Raw genomic sequence first — 15,936 nt, forward strand, 5'->3', positions numbered from 1 at the left:
AAATATGCAAATTCCTGCAAATCCCTCAGTGTATAAACTTTTTCTTCTTACATGTAACAGCATGGGCCCTGGAGCAGAATTCCTGCACTCTCCTCCTGGCTTCTCTTTACTAGCTGTGGGATTGTGAGCTGGTTTCTTCATTTCTTGCTTTGTTTTTCTCCTCTGAAAGGAGGAATTCTCAGAACAATGCCTGGGAGGTAATAAGTGTCAAAAAATGTTAATAAATCTTAACAAATAAATGAACAAAACTGTTAACCGCTCTTCTTTCTCTTCCTCCTCCTGCCTCTCATTTTCCACTTCTTTCATTTTCATTGAGGTGGTGACCCACACCGCACCTCCGCTCTGCCCCTCATCCTGGTACCTGCCTCGGGTGTTCTGGGTATAGTCTGGAAGGGTATTGTTCTCCTCTTGCTGCTGTAACAAATTACCACCAATTTGCGGGCTTTAAACAACTTTATTATTTTACAGTTCTAAAGACTACAAATCAAGGTGTTGGCAGGGCTACATTCTTTCTGGAGACTTCCGGGCGAATCTGTTTCCTTGCCTGTGCCAACTTCTGAAGGCCACCAGCCTTTCTTTCCCTCTGTCTTCCAGTTTGTCTCTGCAGTCTCTAGTTCTAGCGTTATGTCTCCTGTTTCTTTTCTTTCTTTTTTTTCAGGTTTCATGTTTCTTCAGAAGGTGGTTGAACTATAGAATGAATCATTTTTAGTGTTATGAAATACAATGTTTTGAAATATTTTTTCTCCTACAATTCTGTTTATTACAGTCTTTATAATCCTGAAGAGATTCTCTTATCTGAAGTTTTTCAAGCATTCAGGTATTTTGGATGATGTCTGATGTGATCAGTAAAGATGTTTGCAATGAACTAGTAGCTATGATCATAACCTTCTTGTAAACCAAAAACAACAGGGATTTCTTTTCTGTACAGGCAGCTGTGTAGTTATCAGGTAGTGACCGTTCCTCTGAAAGAAACCAGCCCTCTTTTCCTGGATCAGTGAGTATGTGCAGCTGAGACCCTGGGCAGGCCTTCACAACATGGATAGCATTGTAAGCCTTCCATTTACTTCATTCTGTTCCCTGATACCCACTAAGGCTTTTTTTTGCCCCAAGGACAGAGCACTGGGTTGCAAATTGGAGTAAATGTTGACACAGATTTGTATTTTCTAGGATTCTTGAAAGCACAAGTCAGAATTCCATGGTCTCCCATAGGGTGGCCAAAATAGACATCCTTTGGGGGTGAGGGGGTCCACTGGAAAATATTGGTGTTTATGAGTTGGGGAAGCTCCTCTGTTCCATATGAGCACATTCTATAGTTACTTTTCCCAGGATCTTCAGGCGCATCCACATATGACCCAGCCCCAGTGCCACAGTCCCAGCTCTCACCTGCTCCTTTAAGATTGCAGCCATGGGGCTGGTATCTGGAGCAGTGACAGCAGGCCATGTGCTGAGGCAGCCTGATGATGACCAGACATTGATAAAAAATTCTGTTCTGTCACGTTAAACCAGACAGCCAACAGAGTGCAGAGCGTTTTTCAGGTTCTGCCTTCAGTGGTAAGCAGACAGCAGGTTTCATTGTGCAGTTCAGTACAATACTGTGAAGTTCAAAACCTTTCTGCCGACCCCAAGCACTTGCTGCTGAACATCTGTTCCAGTGCCGTTCTCTCCTGCCAGTGGCTGCTTGCTCGTTGTCTGCACCAAGGGTGATGGTTCCCCAGCTGCGGTGGGGAGAGAGGAGCAGTCAGAACCAGCGGCTAGGCCTCAGTGTGCAGGTGTTGCGTTCCTGTCTGACCTGCTACCCTCATATAAGACCCTTGTGATTATTGTGAGCTCACCAGATAATCCAAAATAATCTCTTTAGTTCAAGATCCATGACTTAATCATACCTGCCTGTCCCTTGCCTTGTAACATAGTCATAGGCTCCAGGGTTTGGGATTTGATCATCTTTAGGGGACATTCAGTCTACTAAGGGAGGAAGACATGTAATCAACTTGATTATAGCACACTCACGTCACAGCGAGGCCCTAAGCAAAGAGTGGAATTGGGGAAGGTTACACAGAAGAGGGCCAGTCGAGCCCAGTTTTGAAGGATGAAGGACCTTGCTGGGGTGGGAGGGTTTCCGGCAGAGGAAACAGCTCTAGCAAGGAGAGTTGTGAAAGAATCCAGCAGTTTTAGGGACTACTTAGATCTATGATGTTTCCAGAACATTCAGGAGGGATGGTAGGCAGAGAAATGTGTAGTTTAAAACAGAATGTGCTGCAGTGGGTTTGGAATGCATTCTGTGAAGAGAAGGGAACCTAGTGGAGCTGTTGTGATTTTTTTTTTTTTTTTTTTTTTTGGCTACGGAGCGGGAGGGGAACCGAACCCGGAACTCTCTGGTCCACAGGCCGACGCTCCAACCGCTGAGCCAAACCAGCCAGGGCTGTGATTTTTGTTTTTAATATAAATGTTTTGTCTGATTATGTTAATAATACTTGTTAGTTTTACAGAAAATAAAGAAACTAAAAACATGTATCTGGGAAATGAATATACTTAGAAATAACTTTTTTGTTTGTTTGTTTGTTTATTTTTATTTATTTATTTTTTTGTTACAGATATTTTACCTTTTTACCCCATTGGCACCCCCCACCCCACCCCACCTCCGCCCCGTCCCCGGCTTAGTTGTCCATGTCCATTGGTCATGCATACATGCATATAAGTTCTGTGGTTTATCTCTTCCCAGCCCCCCAGCCCCCCACCCCCTCTTCTGAGGGATGTCAGTCTGTGCCCTACTTCCATGTTTCTGGGTCTACTGTATTCCTCAGACTGTTATGTTCATTATATTCCGTATATAAGTGAGATCATGTGGTATTTGTCTTTTTCTGCTTGGCTTCTTTCACTTACGATAATACTTTCCAGGTCCCTCCATATTGTCTCAAAGGATAAGAGATCTTTCTTACCGCTGCATAGTACTCCATTGTGTATATGTACCACAGCTTTTTTATCCATTCGTCTACTGGTGGACACTTGGGCTGTTTCCAGATCTTAGCTATTGTAAATAGTGCTGCTATGAACATGAGGGTACATATATTCTTCCTGATTGGTGTTTCAGGCTTCTTAGGGTATATTCCCAGCAGTGGGATCACTGGGTCAAATGGAAGTTCAATTTTTAATTTTTTGAGGTAGCACCATATTGTTTTCCATAGCGGCTGCACCAGTCTGCATTCCCACCAGCAGTGTACTAGAGTCCCCTTTTCTCCACACCCTCACCAACACTTGTTTGATGATTTGTTGATGGCGGCCATTCTGACAGGTGTGAGCTGATACCTCATTGTTTTAATTTGCATCTCTCTGATGATTAGTGATGTTGAGCATTTCTTCATATGTCTTTTGGCCATTTGTATGTCCTGTTTGGAGAGGTGTCTATTCAGCTTCTCTGCCCATTTTTTTTTTTTTTTTTTTTTTTTCAGGTAGGTGGGAGGGAGAGAGAGGAACAGAGAGAGAGAGAGAAACATCGATGTGAAAGGAACACATCGAGTGGCTGCCACCCGCACAACCGACCAGGGCCGGGGACAAACTGCAACCGAGGTACGCGCCCTTAGCGGGAACCGAACCCGGGTCTCTCAGGACCGCAGGCCGACGCTCTAACCGCTGAGCCAAACCGGCCAGGGCTCCTCTGCCCATTTTTTAATTGGGTTCTTTGTCTTCCTTTTGTGGAGTTGTATGAGCACTCTATATATATTGGAAATTAACCCCTTATCTGATACATCATTGGCAATGATGTTCTCCCATACAGTGGGTTGCCTTTCCATTTTGATGATTGTTTCTCTTGCTGTGCAGAAGCTTTTTAGTTTGATGTAGTCCCATGTGTTCATTTTTTCCTTTGTTTCTGTTGCCTTAGGTGATGTATCAGTGAAAATTCTGCTTCATATGGTGTCCAAAATTTTGTTGCCTACATTTTCTTCTAGAATTTTTATGGATTCATGGGTCACATTTAAGTCTTTTATCCATTTTGAGTTTATTTTTGTGTATGGTGTAAGTTGATGGTCTAGTTTCATTTTTTTGCATGTAGCTGTCCAATTTTCCCAACACCATTTATTAAAGAGGCTGTCTTTACTCCACTGTATGCTCTTGCCACCTTTGTCAAATATTAATTGAGCCTATTGCCTTGGGTCCATTTCTGGGTTTTCAGTTCTGTTCCACTGGTCTATATGCCTGTTCTTGTGCCAGTACCAGGCTGTTTTGGTTACAGTCGCTTTGTAGTATAACCTGATATCTGGTATTATGATCCCACCTACTTTGTTCTTCTTTTTCAAGATTGCTGTGGCTATTCGGGGTCTTTTTTGGTTCCATATGAACTTTTGAAGTATTTGTTCTAGTTCTATGAAATATGTCGTTGGTATTTTGATGGGGATTGCATTGAATCTATAGATTGCTTTGGGTAGTATGGACATTGTAATGATGTTAATTCTTCCAATCCATGAACAGGGTATGTGCTTCCACTTTTTTATATCTTCCTCTATTTCTTTTTTCAATGACCTGTAGTTTTCTGCAAATAGGTCCTTTACTTCTTTGGTTAAGTTTATTCCTAGGTATCATAATTTTTTTTGGCGCGATGGTAAATGGGATTGTTTTTTCAGTTTCTCTTTCTGTGAGTTCATTATTGGTGTACAAGAATGCCGTCGATTTCTTGACGTTAATTTTGTATCCTGCTACTTTGCCAAATTCATTTATTAAGTCTAGTAGATTTTTGATGGAGCCTTTAGGGCTTTCTATGTATAATATCATGTCATCTGCAAATAATGACAGTTTCACTTCCTCCTTTCCAATTTGGATCCCTTTTATTTTTTCCTCATGTCTGATTGCTGTGGCTAAGACTTCCAGTACAATGTTAAATAAGAGTGGCGAAAGTAGACATCCCTGTCTTGTTCCTGTTCTTAATGGAAATGTTTTTAGTTTTTGTCCATTGAGTATGATGTTGGCTGTAGGTCTTTCATATATGGCCTTTATTATGTCGAGATAGGATCCCTCTATTCCTACATTGCTGAGCGTTTTTATCAGAAATGGATGCTGGATTTTGTCGAATGCTTTTTCAGCATCTATTGATATGATCATGTGGTTCTTATTCTTCATTTTGTTTATGTGGTGTATCACGTTTATTGATTTGCAAATATTGTACCAGCCTTGCATCCCTGGAATGAATCCCACTTGGTCATGGTGAATAATTTTTTTGATGTATTTCTGGATCCGATTTGCTAATATTTTGTTCAGGATTTTGGCGTCTATGTTCATCAGGGATATTGGCCTGTAGTTTTCTTTCTTTGTAGTGTCTTTTTCTGGTTTTGGAATTAGAATTATACTGGCCTCATGGAACGTGTTTGGAAGTCTTCCTTCTTCTTGAATATTTTGAAATAGTTTGAGGAGAATGGGTGTTAGTTCTTTTTTGAATGTTCGGTAAAACTCCCCCGTGAAGCCATCTGGGCCTGGGCTTTTGTTTACTGGGAGAGTCTTGATTACCTCTTCAATTTCCTTAGTTGTTATTGGTCAGAAATAACTTTTGACATTTCTGTGTGGTGTGATTATAGAGCACATGTGTGTGCTCACACATGCTTTTATGGTTCAATCATACGGTATATTCAGATTCAGGTCTTGACTTTTTAATTTAATAGTGTATCATAAAATTTCTTCATGTCGTTAAATATTCCCAAATATTCTTAACATGTTCATAATATTCTGTTGTATATATTACCATAATTTATTTCATCCTTCTATTGTTGCATCCAACATTTTTTCTATTTTAAATAATCTAATAAATAGCCCTGGCCAGTTTGGCTCAGCGGTAGAGCATTGGCCTGTGGACCAGAGAGTCACAGGTTCAATTCCAGTCAAGGGCATGTACCTCGGTTGCAATTCGTCCCCGGCCCTGGTTGGGTCGTGCGGGAGGCAACTGGTCGATGTGTCTCTCTCGTGTCGATGTTTATCTTTCTCTCCCACTCTGAGGATAAATGGAAAAATATCCTCAGGTGAAGATTAAAATAATAATAATAATCATCTAATAAATAAGTCTGCCCTGGCTGGTTTGTCTCAGTGGTTAGATCGTTGGCCCACAGACCAGAGAGTCCCGAGTTCAGTTTCTGCTAAGGGCACGTACCTCGGTTGCAGTTTGTCCCCGGCCCTGGTTGGGGTTGTGTGGGTGGCAACCGGTTGATGTGTCTCTCTCACATTGATGTTTCTCCCTCTTTCTCCCTCCCACTTTGTCTGAAAATAAATGCAAAAATGTCCTCAGGTGAGGATAAAAAAAAAATAATAATAATAATCTAATAAATAAATCTGTATTTAAATTTCTGAATATATCCTTAGGTTAAATTTCCTAAATAGATACGTACTTGTCAAAAATATAAGATTGTTTGTAAATCCCTTGATATATATTTCTGTTCTTTCTAGAAGTCTTATAAAATACGTAACACTGTATAGGAGAGTGTTGGTCTCACTGCAGCCTTGCCAGCATTATTATGTTCCTAAATATCCCTATTTGGATAGGCAAAAAAGTATTTTATTGTTTTAATGTGCATGTCTTCTGAATTTCATATATTTATCAGTCATTTTCCTTGTGATTTGTCTATTCCTGTCTTTTCTCAATGTTCCATTGAGGTTTTAATGTTATTCTTGTTTATTTTTTGGTATAGTAACACTACCAATTCATTTCTGTTATATAGTTGCAGATCATTTCTGCAGGGTTTTGTGGTTTTCTTTGTTGTTGTTTTTGGTTTTGGATAGTATGTTGACTATTATATTTTCTTAAGATACAGAAGTCTAAAACCGTTCTGATACAGATTTATGTTTTCCATTAGAAAGATTTTTTCCCACCCAAAGGTCACATATTTTGGGGTTTCATATTCCATTTTCTAAGGTTTATATTTTTAATTTATTTGGAATGTACTTTGGTATATGATGTAAGAAAATGTGTTTAAAACATTTAGCAATTATTCCAGCAGCATTTACTGAGCACGATTTCTTTTCCTCACCAATTTAAATTTGCTGTTTTTTATTTTATGTTAGCTACTTATATATATTTGGATATATTTGCTGTTATTGATATTCTGTTCCATTGATCACATGATTTTAATTATTGTAGCTATGTGATATTTTAGTATCTGGTAAATTAAGTTTTCTTCATTGTAATTTTATTTTTACAATTTTTTCTTATTTATTCTTTGAGTTACTTTATCCGGTTTCAAAAAAAAAAAAAATCCAGTGTGAATTTTGGTGAAATTGCATTACTTGTGAGGAGAATCAGCACATTTTCCAGTATTGAGCCCTTCCTTCTAGGAATGTGATACATATTTTCATTCATTATCTTTTATTTACTCTAGTAAAATTTTAAACGTTCTTTGTATAAAGGGAGGAATTGGATGATTGCGAAATGGTGGTATCACTGAGAGGGACAGGCACCAGGAAAGTCTGGAGCAGAATTTGAGAGGCAACGTAAAGAATTCACTTTTAGAAGTTTAGAGCTCTAGCCCACGGGCACCTCTGAATGGTTCTTCATCTTCTCTTCAGCGGCTGTGTGTGGTAGGGGGCAGTGGTGGTTAGTCAGTGGACATGTTCTGTTTTTCGTACCCGCAGGATGCTTCATTTCCTGTAGGAGGAGCCCATAGCAGCAATGTGTATATGCACAATTCTGCTCGTTTGCTCTTATCTCTGTGGCACTGCCCTTAGTCTTTCTGGAATCTTTTCTGAGTTTTATCCTGTTAAACTGATCTCTCTTAGGATGATACTTTTCAAGATTATGGGATGAGATGGGTCGGCTTTGCCCCAATTTTAGCAAAGCTGGTATACTCTGGGTTTTTCTGTTACATGTTGTTTATCTTACTGGGTTTGTGGCTTCCTCTGTCTACCCCACTGTCTTGTCTACGAGCTCATTAGCTCTGTCAGAATGAGCTGTCCTCCACACTTACTCGTCTACCTTCAAGACCCAGCTGAGTTGTGACCCCTTCCTTGACCACCTTCTCTGACCCTCTGGGCTAGACCCACTGTCCTTTGTGCTCCCAAGGCTCCACACTTACTTTGTTCACTCCATGTATTGCACTGTATAGAAATTAGCTCCTTGTGTGTCTGTTATATACATTCCTTCATCAATATACCTTGTACCACTGTGCCTGGCACATATAAGAGTAATCTGAATTACATTCATGCCAGGACATAGAGGTGGAGAGGTTTAATAGGTGATTGGAAATCTTACAGCTAGAGATTAATATTTGGGAATCATTCACATGGAGTGGCTATTTGAAGGTTTAGAATTGCATTAAGAAAAAGGGAGCTGAAAAAGAAGAGTAATCAGTAACCCCCTGCCCTGCCCATCTCTGACATACCTCAGGTCAGGAGTCTGGGTATATAAATGCCGTAGCTCAGCCGTGGTCTCATCTTCTGGCCACAGCTATGGCAGAGTGGATTTTCAGCACTGTGAAAGCCCAGAGTGTCGGATACAACAGACTCCTTCCCCTTCCTACATTCAGTCCTTGAAGGGGCCTGGGTTCCTGCAGATTCCAGGAGCCCGGAGTGGAGAGGGAGCTGGCAGTTGGGAAGGAATTCTTCCCCTCTGTTCTCAAGGATAGGAGATCAGACAAATATTCCCCATGGCTAGGTGGAAGAGGTCTCACTGTGCCAACACATTCACTGCCGGATTTTAGAATGATAATTTCCATGTCATCTTCTGCATGGTGATATGTTGGGAAGCCAAGGTCCACACCCATATTTAGCAAAGAAAGATTGTGATTCACTTTAAGGGGAATTTAAAAGCTTGAGATAGAGAGCTCAAGCTGAACATTCAGAACACACATAACCAAATCAAAGAAACTGAAGAAAGCCTTCACCAGAAAAAATAGCTCTCAGGGTTACTCCTGATTTGTAACTTCTACTAGATGAGAACTGAGTTAGTTTTCTGGAAGGAGTAGCTCATAAAACACAAAGCTATCAAAATGATGAGGTGTGGAACACCAGGATTCCTAGAAGGGGAAAAGAGGAACAGATGGAGAAGATGAGGTAAGTAAATAAAAGGAGAAAACCTCCTAAGCTGAAATAAATTTTAGACCAGATTAAAGGACTCATGGAATTCTGGAAAAAGATATAACTTAATTGCTAGAGTATAGCAATAAAGACAAAAGTCCCACCAACTTCTTGACAGCAAGATTGGTGAGTTTCGAGGAGAGTTGGGGTGGCACTGGAGTGCTCATGCACTGAAAGCTACAGTAGTGTCGGCAGGGGCTATTGACTAAAAACAAGACATCTCCTGTACTCAGCCACACTGGCCTGGGTTCGTGACTCTGATTGACTTAGGAAGAAAAATCAATTTTTAGAGAATATATAGTTTAGAGGGTATGGAATTGTCATGAGGGCTAGAGAGTGACGCTTGGAGACTGTGCAGCCAGAAACAGTACGTCCAGTCTCACACAGAACTGGCTCACCTGGCACTGCTGCTCCGCATGAGCATAGACATTGCAGCTTACACTGGACGTGCTGGCCCGGGAGCCTCCAGCCAGCACCTGGGCCACTGCTTGTCAGTCTGGATCGTTCTGCAGCCACCACAGCTGCCAGTGGGTATTTCCCAGCATGGTCCTTGCTTTGCAGCATTAGTTCCTGAGTCAGAGTCTGGGGCAGGTATAAATACTGGCAGGTTCAAGGGGCTACTCTTCCTGCAAGAGGGGTGAGGGTGGAAGTGAGAAAGCAAATAGTTGATGTTTTCAGCTCATTTAGTGAGAGGTGGACCCTGCCTTCAACCCCGACTGATAGAGTAGTGATGCCCACCAGCACTGGAAAGAAAGGTTTGATAGGTAGTCAGAAAGAGTGCCAGGTACAAATTCTCATGCCAAATAGTATTCAGTGAGTCAGGGCAAAAGAAGGATATTTTTAGACATGAAGGATTTATATACCCTACTTGAGCAAATATTCAAATATCCAATTAGATTTGATAATTGGACCAGTAGAAGCATCAAGCAGAGGAAGATGAAGAATATAAGAAACTGGTGAGCAGTGGATCTTGCAGATAAAACATTGTATACATAAATGGAGGAAACTAGTATGGCTGAAGTTCATAATGTATTGTTGAAAAGAAAGATCTTACATTCAGAGAAAATCTAGGAAGTAGCACAGAACTAAAAATTCTAGACCATCTCTAGACTGCACCAGGATATGGGTGCAGGCACTGACAGCATTGAGAGGGGAAGTACTCTAAAATTAATCTTGCCACCCGGCCGATGTGGCTCAGTGCTTGAGCATCAGCCCTTGGACCAGAGGTCACCAGTTCGACTTCTAGTCAGGGCACATGCCTAGGCTGCAGGCTTGATCCCCAGTGGGGAGTGTGCAGGAGATAGCCAATTGATGTGTTTTTCTCATCGATGTTTCTACCTCTCTTTCTCTCAAAATCAATAAAAACATATTAAAAATTATTTTAAAATTAATCTTGCCTTTGTTGGCAAGGGGTTGGAGGGCACAGTTATTTAATTTTTATGAAGATTTAGTTAAGACTATTAGGAATGGTCAGTGACCACAAGCAGAATAGAAAAGCATAGGATTCCCAAAATAATAGAGATTGAGAATGATAATGAGGGGCAAGCAGGTCAGAAAGGAATAAAGAGAAGCAATATCAAGTCAGTAAAAGTGAGGAGAGGACAGAATGTTAAATAAGAGTTAATAAACAGTAAACAAAACGAAATACAAACAATAAAACCAAATAGCCCCACAATAAATATTCTTTAAGCTAAATTCACCTATTAAAAAACAAAGATCAGCAATATTCATATCAGACAAAGCAGAATGCAAGAACAAAAGCATTGAACTGAACAGAGAGGGACATTATGTACTGAGAAAAACTAAAAATATAAAACTGTTGCCCTAGTCAGTTTGGCTAAACAGAGTGTCGGCCCAGGGACCAAAGAGTCGTGGGTTCGATTCCGGTCAAGGGCACATATCTTGGTTTCGGTTTGGTTCCCGGCCTTGGTTGGGGTCGTGCAGGAGGCAACCGGTCAAAGTGTTTCTCTCACATCAATGTCTTTCTCTTTCTCTGTCTCCCTCTCTCCCTCTCCCCCTCCCTTCCACTCTATCTGAAGATTAATGGAAAAATATCCATGGGTGAGGATTTAAAAAAAAAAGTGTATGTGTGTGTGTGTGTGTGTGTGTGTAACTCTTTAAATTTCAAGCAACAAAATACATAGAACAAAAATTGGGACTAAAAGAATAATTTTATTTTTTAAGTAAACATATTATAGTTGGAGATGTAAGTTGTTTCTTTTCTAATTTGTCTAACCAAGGAAACTTAATTGCCAACTTGGATGCCCACAGGGACCAGTTGGACAATATGAATATGTGAGTTACTGGATGTATAACAGCAAAGATGATGGGAATTGCAGTGAACTAGAGAATGCATATTTTGCCTAAAGGCATTGAGATTCATACATTTCAAAGTATTTCAAGGTATTTTGCCAGTCAAACAAAACATATCTGTAGCTTGCAGGCTGACAGTTTTCAAATGCTGAAACAAATAAAAATAAAGCAAAAATATAGAAGTTTTAAATAACACACTCAACAAATTTAAAGAATGGGGAATAGGCATTTCTCCTCTGGATCTATGAATTGTTTACAGAAGTTTATTGTGTAACTTGGTCACAGAAAACAAAAAGTATAGAAATTATGATTTTATATGCAGTAATCTGTTATCTTAATTCAACTAAGTTAGCGGTAAAAATAGAGATGATTATTTAACAAACTATTTTGGAATTCAGAGACACTTTTAAAGTAATCTCTGCACCAAAAGAAAATCAAAACAACAATTATAAATCATTTATTTATTTAATTTTTTTTTTTATCCTCACCCGAGGACACTTTTGCATTTATCTTCAGATAGAGCAGGAGGGAGAGAGGGAAGAGAGAGAGAGAGAGAAATATCGATGTGAGAGAGACACATCGACTGGTTGCCATCTGCACAACCTCAATGGGGGCCCGGGACAAACCGCAATCGAGGCGCATGCCCTTAGCAGGAACCGAACCTGGGACTCTCTGGTCCACAGGCTGACACTGTAACCACTGAGCCAAACCGGCGAGGGCCAATTATAAATCATTTAGAGAGAAACAGAGGAATGAGTGCTTTGTAGCAAGATGTGTGGAGTAGAACTAAAGCTGTACTCAGGAAAATGTACAATCGTAGATGCTTTTATTAGTATATAAGAACAGAAAGACTGCCCTGGCTGGTTTGGTTCAGTGGTTAGAACATTGGTCTGTGGACCGAAAGGTGTCACTTTCGATTCCCAGCCCTGGTTGGGGTCGTACAGGAGGCGTGTACCAGTGTGTGTATCACATTTATTGACTTGCGAATGTTACACTGGGTCATGGTGTATAATCTTTTTACTCTATTGCTGGATCTGATTTGCTAATATATTGTTGAGGATTTTGGCATTTTAGTTCATCAGGGAATTTGGGCTTTAATTTTCTTTCTATGTAGTGTCTTTATCTGGCTTTGAAATTAGAATAATGCTGGCCTCATAAAAAGAGATTGGAAGTCTTTCTTCCTCTTGAATTTTTTGGAATAGTTTGAGGAGGATAGGTGTTAGTTCTTCTTTGAATATTTGGAAAAACTCACCTGTGAAGCCTTCTGGTCCAGGATTTTTGTATGTTGAGAGTTTTTTTATTGCTGGTTCAATTTCATTAGTTGTTATCAGTTTATTCAGGTTTTCTTAGTCTTCCTGGTTGAGTTTTGGAAGACTGTATGTTTCTAGGAATTTGTCCATTTTTCTCAGGTTGTCCAATTTGTTGGTACATTGTTGTTTATAATATTTTCTTACAAGTCTTTGTATTTCTGTCATGTCAGTTGTTACTTCACCTCTTTCATTTCTGATTTTATTTATTTGGGTCCTCTCTCTTTGTTTCTTTATGAGTCTGGCTAAAGGTTCATCAATCTTGTTTATCTTTTGAAAGAACCAGCTCTTGGTTTCATTGATCTTTGGTATTTTTTTTTAGTCTCTATATCTTTATTTCCACTCTGGTCTTTATTATTTCCTTTCTTCTACTTACTCTGGGCTTTGTTTATTGTTTTTTCTAGTCATTTTAGTTGTAGGGTTAGATTGCTTATTTGAAATTATCCTTGTTTCTTGAGATAGGCCTGTAATGCTATAAACTTTCCTCTCAGGACTGCTTTCACTGTGTCCCATAGATTTTTGTGTTGTGTGTTCATTTTCATTTGTTTTCAGGACATTTTTGGTATCTTCCTTGATCTCATTGATAACCCATTCATTGTTTAATAACATGCTATTAACCTTCCATCTGTTTGAATGTTTTTGTGTTTTACTTATAGTTGATTTCTAGTTTCATGCCATTGTGATCTGAGAAGATGCCTGATAGGATTTCAATCTTCTTGAACTTGTTAAGACTTAATTTGTGTGCTAACATGTCTATTTTTTTAGAATGTTCCATGTGCACTTGAGAAGAATATATATTTTCCTTTGGGCTGAAATATCAATTAAATTCATCTGATCTAGTGTGTCATCATTTAAGGTCACTGTTTCCTTGTTGATTTTTTTGTCTGGAAGATCTGTCTTGTGATGTTAATGGAGTTTTAAAAGTCTCCCACTATGACTATGTTGCTGCTAATCTCTCCCTTAAAGTCCTCTAAGATGTTAAAAAATATAATTAGGTGCTCCTATATTGGGTGCATTTATGTTTACCAGGGTTATATCTTCTTCTTGGATTGATCCTTTAAGTATTATGTAGTGACCTTCTTTGTCTTGTTATGGCCTTTGTTTTGAAGTCTGTTTTGTCTGATATAAATATTGCTACCCCAGCTTTTTTGTTTGTTTGTTTGTTTCCATTTGCATGGAAATTTGTTTTAAACCCTTTCTCCTTCATGCTATGTGAGTCTTTTGTTCTGATGTGGGTCTCTTGTAGACAGCATGTATATGGGTGATGTTTTCTTATCCATTCAGCTACCCCAGGTCTGTCGATTGGAACATTTAATCCATTTATATTTAAGGTTATTATTGGTAGATACTTATTTATTGCCATTTTTCTTCTTTATGCCTAGTCATCCCCCTTTCTTTCTTCTTCTATTTCTTCCATTAGTTCCTGTAACATTTCGTGCAATGCTGGTTTGGTGGTAATAAACTCCTTTAGCCTTTTTTTTTTTTTTTCTTTTTTTTTCGTCTGGGAAGCTTTTAGTTCACCTTCAATTTTGAATGATAGCCTTGTTACATAGAGTAGTCTTGGTTTCAGATCCTTGCTTTTCATGACTTTGAATACTTCATGCCATTCCCTTGTGACCCATAGTGTTTCTGTTGAGAAATCAGTTGACAGCCTTAGGGGAACTCCCTTGTAAATAACTCATTCTCTCTCTCTCACTGCCCTTAAGATTCTCTTTGTTTTTAACCTTTGTCATTTTAATCATGCTGTGTCTTGATGTGGGTCTCTTTGTATTCATCTTGATTGGGATTCTGTGCTTCCTGAACTTGTGTGACTTTTCTCCTCACCAAGTTAGAGAAGTTTTCTGTCATTATTTCTTCAAACAGATTCTCTGTCCCTTGCTTACTGTCTTCTCCCCCTGGTATGCTTATGATGTGGATGTTGTTCCATATCATATTGTCCCAAAGTTTTTTTAAACTATCCTCATGCTTTTTAATTATTTTTCCTTTTGCTGCTCTGATTGAGCTGTTTTTTTTCTACTTTGTCTTCTAATTTGCTGATTCGGTCATCTGCTTCCTCTTTATTCCTTTCAGTGTATTCTTTATTTCTGATATACCATTCTTCATTTCCAACTGGTGGTTTCCATGGTTATTGTGTACTTTTTCATGATGTTGAGCTTTCTTAAAACTATTACTTTATACTCTGTTTCTGATAAATTGCTTGCCTCCGTTTCATTTAGCTCTTTTCATGGAGATTTCCTCCTGTTCTTTCATTTGGGTCCTGTTTCTTTGTTTCCCCATTTTTTCTGTTTCTTTTGTTTGTTTCTATGTATTGGATAGGACTGCTATGACTCCTAGTCTTGGTAGGGTGGCCTTCTATAGTGTGTATGTTGTGGGACCCAGTGGTGTAGTCTCCCTGATCTTCTCACCTGAGTGTTCTGGGAATGTTCCTTATGTGGGTTGTATGAGCCCTTTTTTTTGTAACTGAGTCTTGATTGCTGTTGTCCCATTTGTCTGTGAGCTCAGCCCTTGTGCTGACTGACTATGAGGCTCAACCCTCACTACATTGACCAACTGTTGTGCTGACAGAACAAAACAAGACAAAACAAGACCAAACCAAAATCAATATGAAAAAACAAACAAACCAACAACAAAAAAGAATAAGGGGAAAAAAAAAAAGAATACTAAAAGACTAGAGACCAAAGAATTAGAAAAGAAAAGAAAAAAAAAAAAGAAATGAAAAAGAATATGAATAAAAAGAAGGAAAAGAAAAAGAATAAGAATAAAAAAGAAAAGAAAAGAAATAATTTTTAAAAAGTTATAATTAATAAAATTACAGAATTGGAAAAGAGAAAGAGAAAAATTAGAATAAGAAAATGAAAGAAAAATAAGAGATATGACAGAAAAAAGAGAAGAAAATAATTTTTAATTGAAATACAAAAGAAAAAGTAAAAGATTTGTTTTTTAATATGGAGTTTGCCTCCACAGATTTTTGTGCCTTCTGTGGTTACCCTTTCGATCTGCTGTTTGTGGAGCTCACTGGATTTTGCTCCAATGTTGTCTAAATCTGGACATGTGTGCTGGTCCCAGGCCTGTTGAGAGGTTCTCTAGTGCAAGCCAATGAGAGTTGTTCTCCCTGCCTTGCCCTTGGCAACCTGACTGAAGCTTGGCAAGGCAGAGCCCCGTGTAGGCCTATGGGCCTCCATAGCACAGAGGCTGGGTCTACCCCAGGTCTCACACTCTGAATGTCCCTGCTCTGAACTACTTTCCCTTCCCCCATGGAACTGTGCTTTGTGGT

General features: G+C 39.2%; 1 protein-coding gene and 1 pseudogene across 9 annotated transcripts in view; one reads left to right on the plus strand and one right to left on the minus strand.

Moving 5' to 3' along the window:
* The window catches only part of SPECC1 (sperm antigen with calponin homology and coiled-coil domains 1), a 219,695-nt gene that overhangs the window by 83,925 nt on the left and 119,834 nt on the right, over window positions 1-15,936 (plus strand). The gene's annotated exons all lie outside the window — the stretch shown is intronic.
* Window positions 806-8,729, minus strand: LOC118641209 (annotated as a pseudogene).

The sequence above is a fragment of the Molossus molossus genome, unplaced genomic scaffold (genome assembly GCF_014108415.1).
Source record: "Molossus molossus isolate mMolMol1 unplaced genomic scaffold, mMolMol1.p scaffold_m16_p_27, whole genome shotgun sequence".
Lineage (NCBI taxonomy): Eukaryota > Metazoa > Chordata > Mammalia > Chiroptera > Molossidae > Molossus > Molossus molossus.